Raw genomic sequence first — 13631 nt, forward strand, 5'->3', positions numbered from 1 at the left:
TTAAAAATTCACTGAAACGTTTTGTTTTTCTGCATTTTTTATCTTGCTGTAAGACGAATATTACTAAGTTCATTTTAAATATGAATTGTCCTACAATATTTCATCATGAAATGGACATTTTCCGGTTCTAAATACTGTGACTAAATCTATTACTTCACTGTTCGTAGGACTCAATACTTGTGAACTGATATGCATAATTTGCATAGAAATAAATTTGGGACTAGAGTTTGAAAATACACGATGGTTTGTAAAATATATAATTGTTGAAGGGTTTTGTATTTTTATTATATTCTGAAATTCCGAGTAAAAATGGTTCGTCAGTTCTCATAAAATTATGACAGGTCTGTCGACATTTCAGTGAGATCATCTGAAAATAAGTAAATATAATCCTTGGTGTACATTGGTATTTTCCAGTAAGCAAAGCTGTATGGAACTACCATTGACAATTAAAATAAAGAATCTCTCTCTCTCTCTCTCTCTCTCTCTCTCTCTCTCTCTCTCTCTCTCTCTCTCTCTCTCTCTCTCTCGGCCATGTAAAATGAGCGCTGAGGGAACGTTGCGTCTAGCGCTAAAATAGAGATCTCGTTCGCTTTCATATCTCCTGTAATAATTTTCTTTTCCTTTTGTACCGAAAGCCGAAGCCTACACTCTTCTTTTGGTAAAAGATCATCACCTACTTGTTCTTTTTTGTTTTTAAGCTGTTTGTTAGCCTTCAAGAATGGAATATATGTGCCCATATGCAGGAATGTTTCATGTGCAGATTTTGTTATCTATATATGATGAAAAATAGATTTGTAGTTTTTTCTTAATGGTATCTGGCAACGTTCATCGATTGCTTGTTTACTTTTTAACCTCTGATATTGTCAACATTGAATACTGTAACATTAATTCCTAACGTAAACCTATTTTTGTTGCTTTATTATTTAACTGAAGTGGAAGTATATAATATATTTTCAGGCTTTTAAGTGAACGCTAAGACTCCCATAGTTCCCAGCTCCCCGCTGCTATTTTAAGAGCACCTGGATAAAAACTCCCCCTGCCTTGATACTCAAAAAATGTCGGGTTCTTTTCTTTCGCATTTTTGTGCTGTATGCGACGGCTTTTGCTGGCGCCGAGCTTTGGAAACTTCAATTATTACGTCCCTAAAAATGCAGGCCATTAAGGGCCTTATCAGCTGATTAGAGGATCGGCTTTCCCATTTTTAAGGAATTTTCTTAAGATGGAAGCCTACTATTTACTTTGGGTAATGATTAGCTCCAAAGGGGGTCTGTTCGCCTACCTTATAGGGTGGATGTAAGGGGAGGTGGATCAGTTAGGGTTTGCTTGCTAATGTTGTTCTGGTTTAAAGTGTTATATTTTTTCGTAGGTAGTATTTTTCGTTTTAGTTTCCTGTCAAAGAAAACTATTGAGATGGCTATGTCCGTCCTTCCGTACTTTTCTGTCCGCCCCCAGATCTTAAAAACTGCTGAGGCTAGAGGGCTGCAAATTGGTATGTTGATCATCCACCCTCCAATCATCAAACATACCAAATTGCAGCCCTCCAGCCTCGGGTAGTTTTTATTTTATTTAAGGTTAAAGTTAGCCATAATCGTACTTCTGGCACCGCCATAGGTACCAACAACACAGGCCACCACCGAACCAGTGGCTGACAGTTTAATGGGCCGTGGCTGAGAGTTTCATGGGCCGTGGCTGAAAGTTTCATACAGCATTATACGCTGTACAGAAAACTCGATTGCGCCGAAGAAACTTCGACGCATTTTTTCTTGTTTGTTATTGAAATTGCGATTTTGTATCTGTAAGCATAAATACTTTGCAGTTAAATATATAGATGAGATAAACTAAGAAGCCCATCTGAAGCAAAAGGCAGAAGAGTCGATTATATTTCACCATTTTCATCTCATAAACAAAATATTAACTAAAACTAGTCATTGGTTATCTCGTATATACAGACTCCTCAGACGTAGGCAAACAAATGGGAATAGTCATCTTCACGCAAAACATTTTGCAACAGAGAGAACACCAATACAGTATTATATGCAGTAGGAGGGGGCAGGGGAGTGGATAAGGTGACGAAAAGATGGATGAGAAAGTGGAGGATATTACTGCAGTGGAAATATCTAGGGTATGGAAGCCTCTTTCCAGGGGCTTCATCATGGCCGAGGAAATAAGAAAGGAGGAAGACTAAGAGATGAACGAGGTGGCAGGAGGAAAGAGGAGAAATGGGCAGTTAAGGAAAAAATAAGAGGAAATCGAAGAGTAAAATATGAGATGGAGGTGTAGGAGTAAAAGATGAGAAATCGATGGATGGAGTAGATGAGAAGGAAAAGAAGAGCAAAGGGAGAAGGAGAGGGAGGAGTTAGGGCACAAGGAGAGAAGGTGGAAGCAAGGTATACGTAAACAATCCTCTGATTGCTTCGTTAGGTGAATGTTTCTACCTCTCCGGCTAAGCTCCGGAATTCTCACCATGCTTCCGTTTTTCAAGGCTACAATAAACTTTCAGATCTTAAGCGTTATATCCATTTGTTTTTCGGTCACCTCAAGTTTTAATAAGCCTTTCTTATATGTAAAGGTTCCGTAAAAGCGAACTGAAATTATAGGGATTTATTGACTCTAATTATTTGTTCATGTTAAAATAGTTACACGACTGAATAAGCCCAGCTGATGAGAACTTGCCAACTAGTTTCTGAATTAATAAGGTGAATTGCACGACACGGCTAAAATCCAATAAAAAATATGTTTATTCATGAGTACAGCAGTGAAAGAGATGGAGAATAAAATAGAATAGAAAAAACAGTAAAAAAAGTCTTATTTTATTTAATCTTGCTCTCAATTTTTTGCAGACGCTTTCTGTTGGGCCTGGTTTAGAAATCTCCTTAAATAATTGAAGACACCGATCATAACCACTGTAATCTCTCATTGTTGGAAGAACGGTACCCAAAGAAACTTGTAAGTATGTCCATTTTAAATGTTATAGTCTCGTGCTTTAATTTCCATTAACGACATACATACAAACATACATATATATGTATATGTACATACATACAGTATATATATATATATATATATGTGTGCATGTGTGTGTTTGTATATGTGTGTATATATATGTATATATATATATATATATATATATATATATATATATATATATATATATATATATATATATAAATATGTATGTTTAAATATATATATGTATATAGAAGACACACACAAAACACACATACACCTTTATATATATATATATATATATATAATATATATATATAATATATCTATATACTGTATATATATATAATAAATATCTATATATCAATATATATAAAACCATCAGTGATTATTTCAGTAACATGATCGAATTTTGCAGTGTCATGCAAGGGATTATATAGTATATGCATGCTGTATTTGGTTAGCGTGCATGCAATTATATAGATTGAGGAAATATTGATCTAAATATACTGTATTTTGTCTCAATGGAAGATAAGACGTAGCTTCAAGAGTGTTTTATCTGTCATACATGTGGATGTGTATGCTTGTGTGTATGTGTGTGTTTTGTGTTTGTGTGAGAGAGAGAGAGAGAGAGAGAGAGAGAGAGAGAGAATCGCCATGGAAACTAATATTAACAGCCTTGATTCGTAAATATGCACTCACACAGCTCTCAGTAACTGGAATAGCTGTGCCATTATCACAGATCTCATTAACTGAAATCGGGTATCGACGCATAACAGTGGTGGTGGATGGCGACCCACATAAGTAAATAGTGAGAGAATGACCTTTGAGTTGGCTTGTTTCCACTGAAGGTCAATTTGTATGTACGCGTTTTTCATTTAATTAATTTTTATCCATCATTATAATTTTTGCCTGCAAGTGTCTTTCCATGTGTTTACGTTATTGTATTATTGTTTATTTATATGATTATAGCTTTCTTTTGTCTGTACGCGTTCTTTTGCGTTCTCGTCTATGTTAGTGTAATTAATTAAAAAGAGAAAGTTTTTAATTGATATTTTTGCTCTGGCAGTCAACAACATGCATGCTCTTGCTTGTTATTTTATTGATACCATAACAAAAATAAACATTTCATTCATATTAATGGTCTGGGAAAGTTGTTAGGTTAACGATAATTACGAGGTAATTATGAATAGAAATTTTGTCTTCGATTTAATGATGATCAATAACAGCAAATAACTGACTGCAAGCAGAACATTTGTTTTCCAAGGGCTGCTTTGCATGAAAGTTCAAGAGAGACCGTATTGCGACTCTGAATCGCTGTGTGCCATCGCCCTGCCTTTATTGCATTTCACAACCGCTGTTTATGTATGTGTATAATTACTGTTTGTAGAGCTCTTCCATTCTTTTTGTTTCTATGGACCTCTTGTCGTTTCTATGAGTTTTGTGTTTATTGGTATTCTATTCTGTAAGGCATTTTTGCTTTGTTCCATATGCTTGTCGAACGAAAATGGGTCCTTATGTTGTATGACTGACCGTAAACATATGCAGATGGACGCGTCCTTCACCTTTTTCTATTACTCATTTCTTTCTATTGGCCTTCGGCCCTAATCATGACCCATTGCCGCTTGCACCAGAATAACAAAGTTTTTTTCTTCTTTGCTAAATGTATCAACACTTGGTATTTTAAAAGGCAGAAGCTTTAACCCTAAATTCAACCTTCTCTTTTATCCGGTCATAATACTAACTTCCTTTATCTCAGTTAAGTTATGGCCGTTTGTTTAACAAAATCTTTAAAAGTCATGAAATTCAATTTGTCAACTCTTGGTATTTTAGAAGGCAGAAGTTTTAAACCTAAATTCAACCTTCTCTTTTATCTGGTCATATTGCTAACTTCCTTTATCTCAGTTAAGTCACAGCCTTTTGTTTAACTAAATCTTGAAGAGTCACGAAATCCCCAAATGAATTTTCTCCTAAAAAAAAAAAACGCTTCGCGTACCAAACGCAACGAAACGTCGCGAAAGCAATTGCAGGGTATAATAATTGCATTGCAGACACGCGGGAAATTGATATTGCTGGAAGCCTGTTCATTTGGTGTTCATTAATGGCGATGTTTTGCATCATCAGAGTCCCGACAGTGATTAATGACTTCGAGAAAATTTAATTCTTCGGCCAGGAAATTAATTCGTTATCTGGGGATCATTCTTTCAGGGTTTGTGCATTTTAATGCATTCTGCTCATAACCACTGGGGTTCTCAACCGGGGGTTCGGGATCCTCCAGGGGTTCAGTTGGGGACATCTTAGGGTCCTTGTATGGTGGTTGAATTAAATACAGAAAGGAAGGGATTCTGATTTTTAAGCCAACTTATTTACGAGCTTTAACCCAATCCATCCCACTAACGGAAAGGTTTTAAAACTTTGGTTAGGGATTCAGAGGAGGGTTTCTGAGGGTACTTGTGTGGTTAAACTGAATGCAGAGAGGGAGAGATTATAACAATGAAGTCATTTGATCTGTAAGTTTTAATCCAATCCATTCCACTGACGGAAAATTTCTAAACCTGGGGTTAGGGATTCAGAAGAAGAAAACAAAGGGGATTTTGATAGTCGATGCAAAAGAAGAGAGTATTTCCAGTAAACTGATTAATTCGCCTGAATCCAGCCTATCCCAACAACACGGGCGCTTCACCTGGGGTTTGTGACCCCACCTCGACGGTTTACAAGAGGTTTTGAAGCGGTATTTAAGTGACTGACAAAAATGTAGAGAAACAGAGGAGAAAAATACTGAAAGAAAGAGCATGAAATACCGTTTTTGATGACCTTCAAAATAGCATTACTATTCAAACCAGCTGCTTTTGTTCATCGTAGCAACATGTGACGTATTAGTTATAATTCATTATCTCTAAATTCAGTGTCAGGCTGCTGGGTCGAGTGTGTCAAATTGATAAATGAGAGGATAATTATGGAGGGGAAGGGGGAGCCGGTGGATGAAAAATGGTGAGATTCCCCATTCTATCATAATTGAAAATAGGATAGATATTTGCTTAGTAATATAGACCATAAATACACGTTGAGTATGAGGCGCAATACATTTCAGTATTTATCCATTGCCATGTACATTTTAGTTGGATAGCACTGTATTTTGAATTCAGTTTAAAGGGCAATCACTTACCCGAGTTTTTTTAAGTTTTCTGTAAAAGAAAACTATTGTGCCGGCTTTGTCTGTCCATCCGCACTTTTCTGTCCGCCCCCAGATCTTGAAAACTTCCGAGGCTAGAGGGCTGCAAATTGGTATGTTGATCATCCACCCTCCAATCATCAAACATTCCAAATTGCAGCCCTCTAGCCTCCTCAGTAGTTTTTATATTATTTAAGGTTAAAGTTAGCCATAATCGTGCGTCTGGCAACTATATAGAATAGGCCACCACCGAGCCGTGGTTAAAGTTTCATGGGCCGCGGCTCACACAGCATTATACCGAGACCACCGAAAGATAGATCCATTTTCGGTGGCCTTGATTATACGCTGGAGCCGCTGTACAGAAAACTCGATTGCGCCGAAGAAACTTGGGTGCATTTTTTACTTGTTTTTCTTATTTTACTTATCTTCATATGGATGTTAATATGAACGAAGCTAGGAAAAAAATCGCTCTAACTTGAAAACTACCAAAAATGCGATTATGATAAGAAAATGGGAGCAAGAATGCTCATGTTAATAAGAGCAAATATTTACTTATATCTTTAATTCTTGCGAAATTGATATCAGGAGTAAACTAAAAGTTAGTATGTAACCCGTTGCCATATATGTAGATCAAATAAAACATGGTAAGATGTAGATAAGTGAAAAGATTAAATGCTAAAGGTCTTACTCATCGGTATGACAAACCTAATTAGTCTGCTTGTCAAAATGTTTAGGAAAACATCACAATAACTTCATTTCAAAGCAATGATATTTATTAAGAGAAGAAAAAATCAAACCGAATAAAATTATATTGTAATAGTGTCTGGTGTTTGTTTTTTCATGAGCACGTGTTAGACCCATAAAAATGGAAAATTATAAGAATTTTTTTATTAGTCGGAAATTTTCTCGTCTTGGTAAAAGTTTAATGAAGAAAATTAAAATACAGATAAAGTGGTGTTCCAACCAAAACTTCTTCAGTGAACTTAGATAAAAAATGTGCCGAAGTTTCTTCGGCGCAATCGAGTTTTCTTTGCAGCCGCTACAGCGTATAATCAAGGCCTCCGAAAATAGATCTATCTTTCGGTGGTCTCGGTATAATGATGTATGATACGCAGCCCTTGAAACTTTAACCACGGCCCTGTGGTGGAATATCCTATATCGTTGCCAGAAGCACGATTATGGCCAATTTAACCTTAAATAAAATAAAAACTACTGAGGCTAGAGGGCTACAATTTGGTATGTTTGATGATTGGAGGATGGATAATCAACATACCAATTTGCAGCCCTCTGGCCTTAGTAATTTTTAAGATCTGAGGGCGAACAGAAAAAATGAGGACAGAATAAAGTTGAGGACGGACAGACAAAGCCGGTTCATTAGTTTCGTTTACAGAAAAATAAAAGCAAAATGAGAGTCGGACGAGATGTGAAAGTAATCAAATCTTTCAACCGAAGCTTCGGACACCTTGATGGAAAGGACTCCGGCGTACGGAACAGAAATAGCCCGAATGCATCTGATCCCAGAGCAGATCACAGTAATTCTCGAGCACCTGAGATATCGTTAACACTGAGGCCATTCACTCTGGGATTAGGAACGACTCGGGGTTTCACGTCATTTGGCCCACTGGAACTTTGATTAATGACTACGTGGAAATGATTTCCTTGGAGGCAGACTCGGTCCATTTTCTCGGAGATTGCGTGCTTGAGAAGAAAATGGCGTGCGAGCTGCTGCTTTATTTTTTTTTTTTTCTTTTTTTTTTGCGGGGGAATTCATGAAAGTTAAAGCTGTGCAGTTTTTTTTTTTTTTAGCTTTCTGTAAAAGGAAACTATTGTGCCGACTTTGTCTGTCCGTTCGCGCTTTTTCTGTCCGCCGGCTGATCTTAAAAACTACTGAGGCTAGAGGGCTGCAAATTGGTATGTTGATCATCCACTCTCCAATCATCAAACATACCAAATTGCAGCCCTCTAGCCTTAGTAGTTTTTATTTATTTAAGGTTAAAGTTAGCCATAATCGTGCGTCTGGCAACGATACAGGACATGCCACCACCGGGCCGTGGTTAAAGTTTCATGGGCCGCGGCTCGTACAGCAGTATACCGAGACCACCGAAAAATATATCTATTTTCGGTGGCCTTGCATATACGCTGTACAGAAAACTCGATTGCGCCGAAGAAAATTCGGCGCATTTTTTACTTGTTTTATTTTGTAAATGCGCATATTTTAAGTGCTATGGCTAGAAACCAAAACAATGATATTCTGTTCACTGTACGTTGGGCTAAGTTCATTCCTGGAGAGGCAGATCTGTCAAGTTTTCTTCGGGTTTCGTCTAAATGAAGGCATTAAGTTCCCCATCCTATTTGCCTTTACTTAAATAAAAGCCTACACTAGCACAGATTGACAGTCATGTTTTTAGGCAACAAGCTAAATTGGTAGCATTTATGTTACATCTCCACTCTTATGCTCTTGATAGTTTATGACTTAGTGAGTTGATGCTTCTAAACCTTCAGCTTCCGAGCTTTGAGCACCAGTCTCTTTCTGAATGATGTGTTCTCAGCATTCATATTCATTTCTGAGAAGCTATTAACAAGGTTTTTCTTTTGTTACTTTGAACGGCAAAGATTCTAAACCTCTCGTTCCTTTACTTGTCTCTATAGACACATTATTTCTTGTTCTCGGATGACACTAAGTAATCACACTTTGAGATATACTCTCAGAAATTTTGCTGTTTCACAATCACACTTTGAGTGATGCTCTCAGAAATTTTGTTCTTTCACAGTCACACTTTGAGTGATACTCTCAGAAATTATTTTGTTTCACAATCACAGTCTGAGTGATACTCTCTGAAATTTTTTTGTTTCACAATCACACTTTGAGTGATGCTCTCAGAAATTTTGTTGTTTCACAATCACACTTTGAGTGATGCTCTCAAAAATTATTTTGTTTCACAATCATAATCTGAGTGATACTCTCAGAAATTTGATTGTTTTACAATCACACTTTGAGTGATACTCTCAGAAATTTTTTTTTGTTTCGCTCTTAAGTATTCTGTGTTAATTTTATAATGTTCATATTGTTTAAGGTTATCAACCATATTAGTCACAGCAAAAATTAACAACGTGATGTAGAAATTTATTTGTCCCAATTTTTTAAATATTAACCCCAGACTCAATAATTGGTGACCACGGCTTTTCTAGTAATACAGTTGATATAAACTATTTATGCACTATAGCCTGCAGATACACCTAAGCAAGTCACTTATCATATATCTTTCAATCAGTGCCCAAACAGTCAATAGGTTTTCTTTTATTTTCAAACCCATTTCAGATTCTAATGACATAAAAGTACATGAATGCTAATCCATCTTAGATTCTCCCCTGGCCTCTTCAGAAACTTTCGGAGATGACCCTCAGTCAAACTTAGGCTACTGTGAAACCCGAGATCGACCCCATGGGACGAGTGACTTTAGCCCGATTACTGACAGATCCATTTTGTCCCTGAAATAGGTATTTTGTTGGTTAGTCAGCTGTAGTTGGGCTAAGGGTACAACGAGATTAGGAAAGGCATGGGACAAAAATTTCATCCTAAAAAGACTTGCTCAGGATCGGAATTTCAGTATCCTCTGTCGCCCTCCCTTTTAAGAATGTGCCAATCGCCCCACCCCCACCCCACACTTTCAAGAAAAAAAGACATACTGTATATATATATATATATATATATATATATATATATATATATATATATATATATGTGTGTGTGTGTGTGTGTGTGTGTGTGTGTGTGTGTGTGTGTGTGTTGTTTGTTTGTTTATGTGTGTATGTATTTATGTGAAACAACTTAGGATATCACTGACTATTTCCTTGCTTTCCTTGTGCTATAGTCTCTCTCTCTCTCTCTCTCTCTCTCTCTCTCTCTCTCTCTCTCTCTCTCTCATTCTTCCCTTTGCGGAGCATTTTCCGTTCTATCAAGAGCATCAGCTTCCTGTGCCAATGGGAATTCCGACCCGTAAACATCCTGAAATCGTCTCCTTGTCGCTGTGAAAGTCACGACAATTTCAGCCCAAGTGGCGATAAACACGATATCACTAACACATTCGGCTGCAGATTCATTTCCTTCTTTCAGCTAACGTCTGAATGAGAAGACAAAGTAAAATAAGATTATTCCGAGGGGAAAAAATAGTTTTAAAAGTGGGAGGACCTTTGGAAATTAACTTTCTGGGACAGAAAGTTACGGCAGACGTGACCTTTCGCCCAGAGATATTGTTCCGTTGAAATGGAGTAATGATGGTAAAGGAGGAAAAGTATGTTTAATTCCATACGTAAACAGTGTTTGTTTTTTAAGTAATTTGGAATGTTTATACTGTTAGGACCAAAGGAAAGTTGCCTAGAATTGAATTACTGTAGTCGCACGCTTTACTGTTATATTTCTTACTGTATATTCTTAATTACTACTTTATGCTTAAAGTCATTAGTTACTTTATGACCCACTACTTATGTATTTTCTTGATATTTAACGGAATACCTAAATACATTTTTTAATGATTTTAGATATTTCATGACGTGTAACCAATACCCTATCATTTTACCGGCGATTCATTACCAAAATAATATTATTCCTAGTAAGGGCGTATTATTTCTTTCACTTATGCCTTTCATATGATACCGATAATTTCTGAAACTCGTCATGATCGTTACTTTAGTTATGACTAATTCTGCTATGACAGCAAAATAAGACAGATTTCATCATTAATACTATCGTGGCCTCTATGAGATCAGTTTCATCCCATGAGGCATTTTCAAATTTTCCTAAATTGACAAACTGCTCAAAATCCATATTTATTCTTATAGGTTACTTCGAGTGACGTTAGTTATACTTTTGCATTTTAATAAGGTTTGCTCGGTTTTGTTAGCCAGCTGATACCATACTTCAAATAACATTTCCAGTACTATATATATATATATATATATATATATATATATATATATATATATATATATATATATATATATATATATATATATATATATATACATGTACAGAATTATGCTCGTGAGCATGGTACATATGAAGTAATTAGTGAATTCAGATCAGAAGTATCAAGTGTTCCCTTGAATTCCGGGACAAGCAATAAAAGCAGCACCTAGGTCTTCCTCCCTTCCTTATCTTGCCTCAGTTCCTTCAGCCCCCTCTGTTGTGTCCTGAAAGACGTTATCCCTCGCCGATAGGAATCCCCAATCGTAAACATCCCGCTCTCATTGTCCTGTCGCAGCCAATAGGAGTTACGATTTCAATACGCAACGTTGCAAACAGGTTACAGGAGAGATACTCGCCCTGAGAACAGTTCTTACAAGTCGCAGCTTTGGAAAAAAGTGTGTCAGTGAAATTAAATCGTATTGGAAAAAAATGTAAGAATGATTAAAGCACAACATGCGTAATCCTGGTAGCGAACATACAGTAACTAAAACACTGGGTGAAACTCATAACGAACTTTGTAAAGATAATAAATATATATATATAATATATATATATATATATATATATATATATATATATATGCATATAAATTTATGTATGTACTGTATTATATATTTATATACATATATATGTGTGTGTGTGTTTGTATGTATGTATGTATGTATGTATGTATGTATAACGTTGCCCAATATAATCTTGTTTAAGATCTTGTGGTTGTCAAATGTGGAGTGTATTAACGTAGACTACATATGTTACATTTAGAAAACATTCATCGTACACATTATATATATGTATATACAGATTATATATGTATTTATATATATGTAATATATATATAAATATATATATATATATATATATATATATATATATATATATGCACAATAAAAAACTAAAAAACCGCCAGACTTTTATGATCAGTAAAACGGAGGGCATCCATTAAATTAAAATGGTGAGGGATTTAACAGAATATCGCAAAACGCAATAAAAACAAATATAAACATACGCAGTGTCGGAAATGGAAAGCAGATAAGGAAATTAAAAAGGAATTGAAAAAGTATAAACGGTTAAGAAAAGAATTAGGGAAAACAAGGAATATTTTGAGGAATGGGCAAAAGAAGAACAAGCCGTATTGAACTGTGATGAAACCTGTCGACAACTTAAACAAAGGTCAAAAATTATTAAATAAGTATTTTTTTCCTGAATTAAGAATTAGAGCTATAAGTACATTATACGTTGTTGTTATTACGATAGGCATTTTTCATTTTATATTTTCATGTTTGTCGAAAATTTAGCACCCTTCCAATAATCTTGTCACCAAGCAGTTTTTTTTTTTTTTTATCTTTTTTGCAGCGCAATTCCGAATTCAGGAAAGCACATCAAGTTTATTTGACACGAACCCAAACTTGCTCCATTTCTCAATTAGCCATTAGTTGTTTAGTGTGCTTGTCGACAAAACATTTAAAGGCACCGGAAACGGCTTTATAGTTTTAGATTTTCTGATTTATATATATATATATATATATATATATATATATATATATATATATATATATATATATATGTGTGTGTGTGTGTGTGTGTGTGTGTGTGTGTGTGTGTGTTTGTGTGTGTGTGCTTCTTCCACTATTTTTCACGTTTTTCACTAATTGCAGCCTACTCTGAGGGAGGTTGCTTAACAAGTTCATGGTGTATTAGAACTGTTCTCTATAAATATATGTACTTTTAATAATAATAATAATAATAATAATAATGATAATAATAATAATAATAATAATGTCATCACTAGAACTAAACGGGGGAGCAAAATCCACTGTCATTTTATTTCGCAGATTTTAATATATCACGATCCAAAAATGGTTATAGATTTAATATTTCAGTAATAACAATAGCAACCAAGTACCTAAATTCAGGTCGAGGAATTCATCACTGTAGACAAGGAAAAACTTTACAGTGAAGCACAAAGGAATCAAGAAAAAATCTTTCCTGTTTTGTGAACTGCGCACCCGCAGAAAGAAACGGTTCAATTATGACGAGGCAGCTGCGAATCACCTGAAATTAATTAATGAGGAGATTGATGGTGGCCACATTTCACGCCATCGCCAACATGATCTTGATTAATGACGAGGAATAGTTACGCTTTCCCACCCAAAGGAATTAATTGTCCATTATATTACAAAAGTAATTGCGATATCTTGCCATGAATATTACCGGGTGAGGATTATGAATGTGAAATTAATTGGGCGCTTTTGCCGTTATTATTCTTGTTTTTACTCTTAGTGGTGGGGAGGGGGGAATCAATCTTTGTTTTGCTCGTAATTTTTTATTATCAAACTACTTTTTAATGATGATTTCAGCTTACCTTTATCATATCCTCAATCATTTTCAGCGTTAGACGTATGTGTTGCCATTGCTCTTTGTCATCATTCATTCAGCCTCATCATTATTTTCAGCTATCAAAAATTCATGTTGATAAATTGTATTTATAACTGTAAATATTTTTGCCATTGCTCTTTGTCATCATTCATTCATCCTCATCATTATTTT

General features: G+C 35.5%; 1 long non-coding RNA gene across 2 annotated transcripts in view; it reads left to right on the forward strand.

Moving 5' to 3' along the window:
* LOC136830763 (uncharacterized) overlaps positions 1-13631 on the forward strand; it is an 870103-nt gene that overhangs the window by 627017 nt on the left and 229455 nt on the right. For both annotated transcript variants that reach the window (XR_010850738.1, XR_010850739.1), the window contains one exon: positions 2841-2946. This is a non-coding gene — a long non-coding RNA (uncharacterized lncRNA). The remainder of the gene's footprint in view (positions 1-2840; positions 2947-13631) is intronic.

The sequence above is a fragment of the Macrobrachium rosenbergii genome, chromosome 47, assembly GCF_040412425.1.
Source record: "Macrobrachium rosenbergii isolate ZJJX-2024 chromosome 47, ASM4041242v1, whole genome shotgun sequence".
Lineage (NCBI taxonomy): Eukaryota > Metazoa > Arthropoda > Malacostraca > Decapoda > Palaemonidae > Macrobrachium > Macrobrachium rosenbergii.